Source organism: Panthera leo, chromosome B2 (genome assembly GCF_018350215.1).
Source record: "Panthera leo isolate Ple1 chromosome B2, P.leo_Ple1_pat1.1, whole genome shotgun sequence".
NCBI lineage: Eukaryota > Metazoa > Chordata > Mammalia > Carnivora > Felidae > Panthera > Panthera leo.
In genome coordinates this window covers 40,464,706-40,477,911 of record NC_056683.1, presented here as the reverse complement: position 1 = coordinate 40,477,911, position 13,206 = coordinate 40,464,706, and the positions used below count along the sequence as shown (strand labels likewise).

At 37.2% G+C, this 13,206-nt stretch overlaps 1 protein-coding gene across 13 annotated transcripts in view; it reads right to left on the bottom strand.

The window, feature by feature from the left end:
- The window catches only part of UBR2 (ubiquitin protein ligase E3 component n-recognin 2), a 124,503-nt gene that overhangs the window by 95,283 nt on the left and 16,014 nt on the right, over positions 1–13,206 (bottom strand). Inside the window, exon 1 of one of the 13 annotated variants that reach the window (XM_042938780.1) lies at positions 1,533–1,724. The exons of the other annotated variants lie outside the window; for them this stretch is intronic. The gene's annotated coding sequence lies outside the window, so the exon portion shown is untranslated. Of the gene's footprint in view, positions 1–1,532; positions 1,725–13,206 lie in introns of those variants that run through there. 13 annotated transcript variants of the gene reach the window in all.

Below are 13,206 nucleotides of genomic sequence, written 5' to 3'. Positions count from 1 at the left end.
AAGTGTCCAACTTAGTAGTTTGTAGTATCACAAGGTTGTACAAAAATAACCAATAAGAACATGTGGAGATATGGCTATTCAGATTCTTTGCCCATTTTTTAATTTGGTTGCCTTTTTGTGTCTTTTATGCTTTCTACCATAAATTCTATTTGTCAGATATGAAAACTGCTATTCCAGCTCTCTTTTGTATCATATGAATATGATACATAACATACATACGTTATCTTTTGGCTGGGATATTTTTCTCCAGTGCTTCTCCTATTTTTGGTGACTTCCAGTTTTACTTTGCCTGTCATAGCATTTTTGGATTCCTAAAAATCAACTAGAGAGCCAATGTCTTTATGTTTTTACATAATTATATAGAAAAGTAAAGCCAGATCCTTGTTCTCTAGGAGCCTATCTTTAACAGAAAGACAAATGTGTACAGTTAAGGATCAGTTGTTAATTGTCATATTAAAGGTATACTGGTTTGGTGGAAGTACACACAGATTCCTGAGATTTTTAGGGCTTTAGTGAAAGCAGCCATCTCCAAACTCTCTTGGGTCATGCATCTCTCATTAAAATGTTTAGACTATGCACTATCTATGTAAATATATTCATAATACACACATATATTCACAGCAACTTTACATATATTTATAAGTTATATATATGCGCTACTATGTGGTTCTAATTAGTCCTTCAATTATACTACTGTGTAACTGGAGTCCCAGGAATGGAAAAAATGCAGAAAATATATTTGAAAAAGTAATAATCTAAACTTCCCAAATTTGGTTCAAGCCATCAACTTATGCTCCAAGAAACTCAAGGAACCTCATGAGGACAAAAACAAAGAATGCACAGCTAGACGTACCACAGTCACACTGCTAAAATCCAAAGACAGGAGTGCCTGGGTGGCTCAGTTGGTTAAGCATCTGACTCTTGATTTTGGCGCAGGTCATGATCTCATCGTTGTGGGATCAAGCCCTGTGTTGGGTGCTCACTGTGCATGGAGCCTACTTAAGATTCTCTCTCCCTCTCTTTCTCTGCCTCCCTCGCTCGTGCTCTCTCCCTCTCTCAAAAGAAAAGAAAAATAAAAAGTAAAAATCTCAAAGGCAGCTAGAGGAAACCAGCACATTTCACACAAAGCACCATAGATATGCTAATAAAAAGCTGACATTATCAGAAACAACAGAGGTCAGAGGACAACGGAACATCCTTAAAATGTTGAAAAGGAAAAAAAAATTATCAACCCAGAATTCTATATGCAGGAAAATATCCTTAAAATTGAACGCAGACTTCCAGTTTCCAGTCCAGCATGTACAAAGTTTGGAGGTTACCACACTGTCCTAACAAGTAAAAAGCTAAACAAACTGAAAAATCAATAAGTATTCCTAGATTTACAAAAGAAGTGAGGTCACAGGACAAACTGCTACCCCCAAAATTGTAGAGACCAACAGATGAATACAGAGAATACTGACTTGTGAGACCAGAAACCAACAAACACAAACCTCTATAGGTACCACTGGTGAGGTAGGAAACCTGAACTGTACCTGACAAATTGCTGGAGGCTCAGTTCAGTGTGAACATCGGAGAGATTAAAAACTTCAGTCACTGGGCACTGGAGAGTGACCCAGTCATCAGGGCCTCACGTTTGGTGAGTTTTATTTCCTGGAGTTCTACTAGTTCTCACAGTGAACATCAGAGAAAAATCCTCTCCTGTTTCCAGCAGGGGTTAAAAAAAAAAAAAAAAAAAAAAAAAAAAGGAACCATTGTGAAATATGCAAGGGCATTCTGTTCTTAAAAACTCTGCACTGGGCTCTGCGCTGAAAGTGCAATGCCTGCTTGAGATCCTCTTTCTCACTCTCTCTCATTCTCTGTGTACCCCTCCCACTCAAAAATAAATAAATAAACTTAAAAAATAATAATAGTCTGCCCTCAGAAGAAACTGTAATCACAGCCTAACCTGCTAGGGTTTTATCAGAGTCTAACGGGCCTGGGAAAGAGAAATATCCAATTCCAGCCCACTCTAGCCATCCTGCCCCACAGAAAGACAGATGAGGATGGGGGCAGTGTTGAGAAGCACATTTGAAGTTCTGAGTCCAGAGGTACAGGCTCACTAGAAGACTGAGATCTAATCATAGGACTCTATAATGTTTGCCCTTCCCCATGCCTTACTACCACATCACTAAAGGCCTATGGAGTTCCTTTTACCTAGTATATCATATGCCTGGCTATCAAAACATACTAAAAGTCAAAAAATACAATTTAAAGAGACAGAGCAAGCATCAGAATCAGAGTCAGATATGTCAGAAATGGTGGAATTATCCGACCTGAAATTTAAAACAACTGTGATTAATATGTTACGGGCTCTAATGGCTACAGCAGACAGCATACAAGAACAGATGGGCAATGTAAGCAGAGCTGGAAATTTTTTTTTTTTAACTTTTATTTATGTTTATTTATTTTTGAGAGAAAGAGAGACAGAGAGACACAGAAAGAAAAACAGAGACAGTGTGAGCAGGGGCAGGAGAAGGTCAGAGAGACAGGAAGTCACAGAACTCGAAGCAGGCTCCAGGCTCTGAGCTGTCAGCACAGAGCCCGATGCAGGGTTTGAACCCACGAACCGTGAGATTATGACCTGAGCTGAAGTCAGACACTTAACCGAATGAGCCACCCAGGCGCCCCCTGAAATCTTAAGAGAAAACCAAAAAGAAATGCTAGAGATTAAAACACTATAACAGAATGAAGTATGCCTTTAATGGGCTTATTAGTAGACTGGACGTGGCTAAGCAAAGAATCCTTGAGCTTGAGAATATCTCAACAATCTGAAAAGCAAACAGAAAAAAGACTGGAAGAAAAACAGAACAAACTATCCATGAAATGTGAGACACCTACAAAAAATATAATGTATGTGTAACAGGAATACCAGAGAAGAGAAAGAGAAGAAAGAGAAAGGAACAGAAAAAAACACCTGAAACAATAATTACTGAGAATTTCCCTAAATTAATGTCAGATACCAAGCCAAGATTCAGAGAACATCAAGTATGATAAATGCCAAAAAACCCTATTCCTAGGCATATCATTCTCAGATTACAGAAAATGACAGATAAAGAAGCCAGAGAAGAAAAACATCATATCTATAGAGGAACAAAGATAAGAATTATATCTGGACTTCTCCTCAGAAACCATGCAAGCAAGAAGAGAGTAGAGTGGAATATTTAAAATATTGAAGGAAAAACCTCATCAACCTAGAATTCTGTACCTGTAAAATTATTCTTCAGAAGTGAAGAAGCAAGAAAAACTTTCTCAGACAAAGTAAACTTGGATTGATTGTAAATATATACTGCAAACTCTAGGGCAACCACAGAATAAAGTAAAAAACCCCAGAAGTATAATGGATATGCTGTGATAGGTAGGAATGGTTATATTGACATCTGATAAAATAGGCCTGGAACAAGGAATATTACCAGAATTAATAAAGGATACTGACAATTCATAATGACAAAAGGATCAATACATCAGGAAGTCACAGAAATTATAAATATCTATGTGTGGCTAATAAGAGTTGATAACTGAAACATAAACGGACAGAAGAAATAAATAAATCCACAATCACATCTGAATATTTTAATACCCCTTTCTCAGTAACTGATAAAAAAACTAGTCATAATAAAAATCAATAAATAAGCATATAGAAGACCTGAATGGCAGTACCCATCACCTTGTCCTAATTGACATTTATAGAATATTATATCCAACAACTGCAGAACACAACTTTTAAGTGCATATGGAACATTCAAGACTGAGTTATAAAACAAGTCTCAATAAATTTCGAGACCAAAACCTTATAGAACATTGTGTTAGAAATCAGTTACAATGTATCTAGAAAAGCTTCAAGTATTTGGAAATTAAGCAATACTTCTAAATAACTGACAGATTAAAGAATAAAATATAAGCATATTAAACCTAAAGTAAGCAAAAAGAAGAGTAACAGTAAGAGCAGAAATCAGTGAAACAGAACAGATAAAAGAGAATATTAACAAAGCGAAAGTCAGATTCTTTGAAAAGATTCATCAATCTGATTGAAGAGAGAAAAACACAAATTACTAACATCAGGAATGAAAAAGAGGACCTCACTATAGATACCACAGACATCAACAGCATAAGCAAATATTATGTATGACTTTAGTATCAATAAATTTAACATTATACAATGAAACACATTCCTTGATACAAAATAAAGTTCTGAATAACTGTAAAAAGTATCAAAGAAATTTGTTATCAAAAACTTCCTTCAAAGAAAATACCAGGCCTTGATAGTTTGTTTAATTGGCAAATTCTATCAAACATTTAAGCAAGAAATCATATCAATTTTACATAGATTCTTCAGAAAGTATAGAAAAAATACTTCCTAATTCATTTTATAAGGCCAGCATTAACTCTGATATCAAAACCAAAGACATTACAAGAAAATGACAGACAACACAACATTAGCAAACTGAATCCAGTAATATATGAAAGTTAATACACGATAATCAAGCTCTGCTTATCTCAGTAATGAAAAAACATTTGAAAAATCAATCAATGCAATCACTAATAAATAAAAAAGGAAAACTATAATGGGGTGCCTGGGTGGCTCAGTTGGTTAAGCACCTGACTCTTGGTTTCGGCTCAGGTCATTATCTCACTGTTCATGGGACTGAGCCCCACAGTGGGCTCTGCGCTGACAGCATGGAGCCTTGGGATTCTCCCCCTCTCTCTCTGCCCCCCTCCCCCAAAATAAAGAAATAAACCTTTAAAAAAAAAAAGGAAAACTATGACAATCCCAAAAGCTGCAACATAAAAGCAGTGAACAATATTCAATAGTGATTTGTAATATTTTTTAAAAACTCTGCAAACTAGAAATAGAAGGGAACTTCTTTTTTTTTTTTTTTAAATGTTTATTTATTTTTGAGACAGAGAGAGACAGAGCATGAACGGGGGAGGGTCAGAGAGAGAGGGAGACACAGAATCTGAAGCAGGCTCCAGGCTCCGAGCTGTCAGCACAGAGCCTGACGCGGGGCTCGAACTCACAAACCATGAGATCATGACCTGAGCCGAAGTCGGACACTTAACCGACTGAGCCACCCAGGCGCCCCAGAAGGGAACTTCTTCAATGAGATCAAGGGTATGTAAGAGAAAACTATATCCAACATTATACTTAATAGTGAAAGACTGAATATATCCCCTAAGACTGGGAACAAGGCAAGAATGTCCTACTTTCACCAAGGCAGTAAGGCACAAAAAAGAAATAAAAAGCTGGAAAGGAAAAAATAAAACTGTCCCCATTCAGAAATGACCTGATTATATAAAAATCCTAAGGAACAAAAAACAACAAAACCTGTAAGCCAATTGCAAGGTTACAAGACATAAGTTCAATTATCAGAAACAAACTGTATTTCTTTATACTCACAGAAAAAAAATGGGAAACTAAGAAAAAAATATACCACCATAAAATACCTAGGAATAAACATAACCAAAAGCATGCACAACTTCTACATAAATCCTGTAAGACACTGCTAAAGAGATTAAAGAAGACCTTAATAGGGGCTCCTGGGTGGCTCAGTTGGTTAAGCATCTGACTTCGGCTCAGGTCATGATCTCACAGTTCATGAGTTCAAGCCCCACATTGGGCTGTGTTGACAGCTCAGAGACTGGATGGAGTTCTGTGTCTCCCTCTCTCCCTGCCCTTCCCCCACTCATGCTGTCTCTCTTTCTCAAAAATAAATAAAAAATTTTTTAAAATATAAAGAAGACTTTAATAAGTGGAGAAATATGATGTTCAAGGACTACAAACCTCATTGTTAAAACGTCAATTCTCCCCAACTGATCCACAGATTAAACACAATCCTAATCATAACCTAGGCAGTCTTTCTTAAAAATAACAACTGAAAAACTGTAATTCTAAAATTCACAAAGTGCAAATGACCTGAAATAGACAAAAGAAAATTTAAAGGCACAGAAATTTAAGATTTATAGTAACCAATTCAAGGCTAGCTACAAACCTACGGTGAGCAAGAAAATGCGGTTATTGCAGTAAGAATAGCCATCTCAGCGAATGGACTACAGCAGCTCCCCCTTATCTGCAGTTTCACTTTCAGCAATTAGTTACCTGTGGTCAGCTATAGTCTGGAAGCAGATGATCATCTTTCTGATGCATGGTCAGAGGGCTAAAAATAGCCTAAAGCTGGTTCATAATGTTTATGTCATTCCCCTAACTTCATCTCATCATGTAGGCATTTTATCATCTCATTATCATCACCAAAAGGGTGAATACATTGTAAGAAGATATTTTGAGAGAGACCACATTCACATAACTTTTATACAGCATACTGTTATAACCATTGCTTTGTTATTAGTTATTGCTGTTAATCTGTTACGGTGCCTAATTTATAAATTAAACTTGATCACAGGTGTGTATGTACAGCAAAAAACATAGTATATACAGGGTTTGGTACTATGCATGGTTTCAGGCATCCACTGGGGGACTTGGAATATATCCCTTGTGGATAAAAAGGGGCTACTGTAGGTTAGAGTGTTCTGAAATAGACCCATACTTATATGGTCAAATGGTTTTTGTTTTTGTTTTTGTTTTTTAACATTTATTTATTTTTGAGACAGAGAGAGACAGAGCATGAACAGGGGAGGAGCAGAGAGGGAGGGAGACACAGAATCTGAAACAGGCTCCAGGCTCTGAGCTGTCAGCACAGAGCCCGACGCAGGGCTCAAACTCACGGACCGTGAGATCGTGACCCGAGCCGAAGTCGGACGCTTAACTGACCAAGCCACCAGGTGCCCCGGTCAAATGGATTTTGATAAGGTACGAAAGCAATTCAAAGGGGAAAATAACAAGTGGTACTGGAACAAGTGCACATCCACATATAAATAAATGCAGCTCAACCCCTACCTTAAGCCATATAAAAAATTAGTCTGAGACAGATCATAAACCCAGACATAAAATCTACAATAGAAAAGCCGATAAAAGAAAACTTAGAGAAGAACACAGACAATCTTTGCTACCTGGGGGAAGGCAGACATTTCTTAAACATAGGAAACAATCATTCAAAAAGAAAAAAACTGGTAAATTGGCATCACAATTAAAAACTTCTGTCATCAAGACACCATATAGACAAGTCACAGGCTAGGAGAAACTACTCACAAAACATGTCTGACAAAAAGGACTCGTATCCGCAGTATATAAAGAACTCCAAAACTCAATAATAAAAGGACAAACAGTTCAATAAAAAATAGACAAAAGACTGGAACAAACACTTTAGAAGTTAGATGAATGAGCAATAAGTACGTGTAAAATTGCACCAACATCATTAGTCATTAGGGATAATTAAAAGCATAATGAGATACCACTACACAGAATAGCAAAAATTTAAAAAAATGACAACATCAAATGTTGGGGAGGATATGGAGCAAGTGGAACTTTCAGACATCACTGGTGGGAACAAAAAACCATTTCAGAGAAAAGTTTTGGAAGTTTCTTAAGTTCAACATATACTTGCCCTCTGACCCAGCAATTCTGCTCCTAAGGATTTATCCATGAAAAATTAAACATAAGTCCATTAAAAATACTTGTTTGCAAATGGTAACAGCCAGCAATTAATGTATCAGCTAAGAATGTTCACTGTATTAGATTACTGTCTAGAAAGGTCTATTTTTTTTTTTTTTTAATTTTTTTTTTTGACGTTTATTTATTTTTGAGACAGAGAGAGAGCATGAACAGGGGAGGAGCAGAGAGAGAGGGAGACACAGAATTTGAAACAGGCTCCAGGCTCTGAGCTGTCAGCACAGAGCCCGACGCGGGGCTCGAACTCACGAACCATGAGATCATGACCTGAGCCGAAGTCGGACGCTCAACCGACCAAGCCACCCAGGCGCCCCAAGAAAGGTCTATTTTAATGGTATCTTAATATTCCTAAAATGTGTCATAAAAAGCTGAAGATTTAAAAAAAACTTTTTTTAAATGTTTATTTATTTTTAAGAGAGACAGAGCACGAGTCAGGGAGGGGCAGAGAGAGAGAGAGAGAGAGAGAGAGAGACAGAATACGAAACAGGCTCCAGACTCTACACAGAGGCGGATGCGAGGCTCAAACCCACACCATGGGATCCTGACCTGAGCCGAAGTCAGACGTCCAACGGTTGACTGAGCCACCCAGACAACCCAAAAGCTGAAGATTTTTAATGGAGGAAGATTTGTGTTATTTGGTATATTAAAACACACAGAAGTAGAGTTAAGTAAAGGATAATAACACTTAGTACTTTAATATGTTGTATTTAAAACAACGCTGGCATAAACTGATATGATTTATGAAATAAATTACCATTTTCTTTCCTTTAAATTAAAATTTTTTTCACTAAAAAAATAGAATTGTTAAAAAAAAAAAAAAAGGTCATAGAGGCTTTCTTTATTCATGATAGCCTCAAACTGGAAACAACCTAAAATGTTTACCTATAGGACAATGGATTATGGGCAACTATAGTACATTCATACAATAGACTACTACTCAGCAATTAAAATGAAACCCAATTTCCAGTAATCATAACCACGTGGATAAATCTGATAGATATTATGTGAGTAAAACCAGGCACAAAAGAGTGATTTCATTTTTATGAAGTTCTATAACAGGTAAAACTAATCTAAGTTGAAATTATCAGAATAGTGGTCACCTAGGGGCTAGAGCTACTAAGAAGGAAATTTCTAGTCAGATGGAAATCTATCTTGAAGGGATGTGAGTTACATGAGGTTAACTATTATCAAAAATGTACAATTAAGATTTGTGCCTTTTGAAATATACAAATTTTCCCTTTAAAAAAAAAAGAACTCAATTGGGTACAAAGAGGAAAATTCTAGTGATATAAATCTGATTTTCCTTACCTGAAAGGATCAGCCCATAGTAATCTAGTCATAGTTCTACTATTTCCTAACATCTAGACAAAGGCATGCATATAAAGTTGATATTATATGCCAGGTACTCCTGTTTGATCCTGCAACAAACTGGTAACAGTAAACAAAAATGATCTCAAATCTGTAAACCAAGAATGTAAGACTCCTTTCAGACAACTACAGGAATCTCAATTACCTAGGAAATATCAACTGCCCTCTCCCTGTCATCTTCCAGGGCAGAGAGAGCAGTGCAGACAAGGGGATTTCCAACATACTAAAGCTCACAGTGACAACACACAGCATTGAAATTCTATTTCTAGGCATTTATCTTGAAAAATACTGAGACAGGAGCACCTGGGAAGCTCAGTTGGTTAAGTGTCTGACTCTTGATTTCAGCTCAGGTCACAATCTCACTGTTTGTGAGTTTGAGCCCCATGTCGAGCTCTGTGCTGACAGCACAAAGCCTGCTTGGGGTTCTGTCTCCCTCTCTCTCTGCCCCACCCCCACTTGCTATCTCTCTCTCAAAATAAATAAAAATAAACTTAAAAGAAAAACACTGAGACGTGTAAAAAGAGATGTGTACAAATATGTACAGAGTGTTTTTTGCACTCTAGTTTATTATAGGAAAAAGCCCTCGAAGTACCCATTTCTAATTTCATTAACAGAGCAATCAAATAAATTATGGCCTGAACTTACTATCAAAATACAGCATTTAAAAGAATGATGATTTATATATACTGTCAGAGAACGATCTCCAAGACAAATTGTTAAATGGAAAAAAAGCCACAACTGCAATATATACAGTATAATTTCATTCCTGTTGCATATCCATAATTAGAGATAACTAATATATATAATTTATAGAATACATTATACATATATAACATGTATTATATATAAAATATGTATTATATATAATATGTATAATATATAATACATGTTATATATAACATATTATATATTGTGTAAATATATATGTTATATATAACATATATATGTGTAAGTTATATATGTAAATCATATATATACTATAATGTTATATACATTATATATAAATACATATAACATATATTACATGTATTATGTATAATATATATGTTATATGTATATTGTATATATATTTTAATTGTTTTAAATGTTTATTTTAGTTTATTTTTGGGGAGAGAAAGAGTGAGAGCGGAGGAGGAGCAGACAGAGAGAGAGAGAGAGAGAGAGAGAGAGAGAGAGGGAGGGAGACACAGAATCTGAAGCAAGCTCCAGGCTCTGAGCTGTCAGCACAGAGCTTGATGCGAGGCTTGAACCTGCAAGATGTGAGATCATGACCTGAGCCAAAGTTGGACACTTAAACGACTGAGCCACCCAGGCACCCCTAATATATACATATTTTTTAATGTTTGTTTATTTATTTTCAAGAGAGAGCACAAACGGCGGGGGTGGGGGGGGGGGGGAGGAGGCGGGGGAGAGAGACAGAGAGAGACAGAGACAGAGAGAGGCAGAATCCGAAGTAGGCTTCAGGCTGAGTTGTCAGCACAGAGCCTGACATGGGGCTCGAACCCACAAACCATGAGATCATGACCTGAGCCAAAGTTGGATGCTCAACCGACTGAGAGCCACCCAGGCGCCCCAGAGGTAACTAAAAGTTTTTAAACTAACACAGCATTGATTTCAATCTCTGGAGTATTCACGTCAAAAAGAAAGTCTTAAAATAGAAGTCAGCTTTTTAAAAAGAGATCAAGTTTTCAAGTTTTTTAAAAAACCAAGAAACTAAACAAACTCTTCTTACTAGAAATAAGAGGTTCATTCTTCCACATTAGAGCTTTATATTTCCACACAGAGTATGTTTACCCCTCTGCTTGATGTATTACTCATGGCTCAGTAACTCATCTGAAGACTCAGTGTTTGGTTGAAAATTTTTTTACATATATAAATATAGTTCTGCAAGTACTTTATTTATATAGATTACCTCATTTTATCATAACTACTCTGGGAGGAAGGAAAAACAACTCCATAGCCCTAAAAAATCATTGAAGAGACTTCTAATGTTCAGCCACAGAGTTTGCATCTCTTCCAGACACCCTGTTTTGCAGTTGGACAGAGAGGCCTTCTGATTAGTCCTGACTAAAGGGATATGGGCAGGGTGGCTAATCCCGAGCTGGTGCAATTTCTTTGCTGGGCAAGACCCTCTGGCTCTACTCTTCCCTTGCTGTGCTGGACCCTAAAAAGCATGATGCTAAGTTTATGGAGATGTAACATGCTATTAAGCAACTAACCAGAGCAGAACCCTCCACTCACTGCCCTCACTGATCTAAACGGGTCACACAGTCTGAGTAATGTATTTTGGATAGTTAAAGTCTTCAAAAATGTAGGGTTTTTAGTAGTTTTAGCATAACTTCATCTGTCAAGACCAACAAAATCAGAGTTAAAAAAAAAAAAGTTAAACTTGAGCAAAACCATTTAATAGTTTACAGTAAAGCATAATAAGGTACTACCTGGAAACATGCTAAGAATATTCCTGATGGGAGCATTAACTCCCAACCATAACCTTTGGTTATCTATAACATTCACGCAGTAAGTTTTTAAATAGTTAAAAAAAATAAAGTAAAATGTTGTCAGGCCTCCTGCTGACTCACTCAGATGAACATGAAACTCTCAATCTCGGGGTCATGAGTTTGAGTCCCATGCCAGGTGTAGAGATTACTTAAATAAATAAAAATCTAATAATAATAAAAAAGTTCTCAATTTAACTATACAAAGAAAACAATGGAATGAAACCTAACTTCTTTACATCTAATAGAAGCGTTAAACTCAAAATTTATACCACACTAAGTATTTCATATTCTACTAATATTTTATTTTTCTTAATGGTTATCAAATGGCAAAACAGAGTTATGATCAAAATCAGCACTAAGATTATTGCCTCTAAGAACAACCATCTCTAGGGGCGCCTGGGTGGCTCAGTCGGTTAAGCGTCCGACTTCAGCTCAGGTCACGATCTCACGGTCCGTGAGTTCGAGCCTCGCGTCGGGCTCTGGACTGATGGCTCGGAGCCCGGAGCCTGCTTCTGATTCTGTGTCTCCCTATCTCTCTGCCCCTCCCCCGTTCATGCTCTGTCTCTCTCTGTCTCAAAAATAAATAAAACGTTAAAAAAAAAAAAAAAGAACAACCATCTCTATTTAGAAAGGAATAACAAGTGTTAAAATTTTTTTCTAATGTTTATTTATTTTTGAGAGAGAGTGCAAGTGGGAAAGGGGCAGCGAGAGGGGGACTGAGGATCCGAAGCGGCTCTGTCCTGACAGTGGTGAGCCCCAATGTGGGGCTCAAATCCACGAACTGTGAGATTATGACCGGAGCCAGAGTTGGACGCTCAACTGACTGAGCCACCCAGGTGCCCCAACAAGTGTTAAATTTGACTATACTTTTCCTAATAGCTAACTAAGTACAGACAAATATCATAAATATTAGCCTACTGCCTGACAACAGATAGCTTCTTCTGACAAAAATAATTTATGACCTACACAAGTTTAGAAATTATGAACCAGTAACTGCAGAAAAACCAACCTAAAGCCCTTCACAAATCCCCTTCCTACGAACCACACATAAAAGACTCCTGAATATCATTTTTTCTAGTTTAAGAAAATCTCTATCCTATACACATAAACCACTTTTATCTCTCAAGGATCTAGTTTAGAAACTCACCTAGAATTCCAATAACTATATTTCATCTTTCCAAGTGATACGCTCCATGTCATTTTACCAGGGCACTGGGTTTTATAGGAATACATGAGACATGGGACTAACAAGGAGCCGTTCATCCGCAGGACCCCAGCATGGCCATTTACTAAGAGTTTACCTTGTGCTCAAAATATTGGAAAGCAATACACAAAGGATCTCATTTACTTTCTCAACAACTGTGGAATTAAAGAATTTGGCTGGCTTTTGTCCTAGTTCCTGGGAGGGAACTCTAAATCCTTAGAATTTCCCCTGTGATAGGAGTATCTTTGTTACTATGCTGCCCCTCCCACCTGATAGTTTATTATACTAATGAATGACACAGAGTGGGGATTGGCTATTCCAGAAAGACAAACCATATGAATGGAGGGTTGGGGCTTTCAGCCACGTAATATTAGCCCTACATCTGGGAAGGGAAGTGGAGCTGGACATTAAGTCCTGTGGGCAATGATTCGGTTAGTCATGCCTACCTGATGAAACTCCAATAAAAATTCTGGACACCAGGGCCTGGGTGAGATTCCCTGGTTGCCAATACTGTTTGTGTACTGTCATGCATTAAT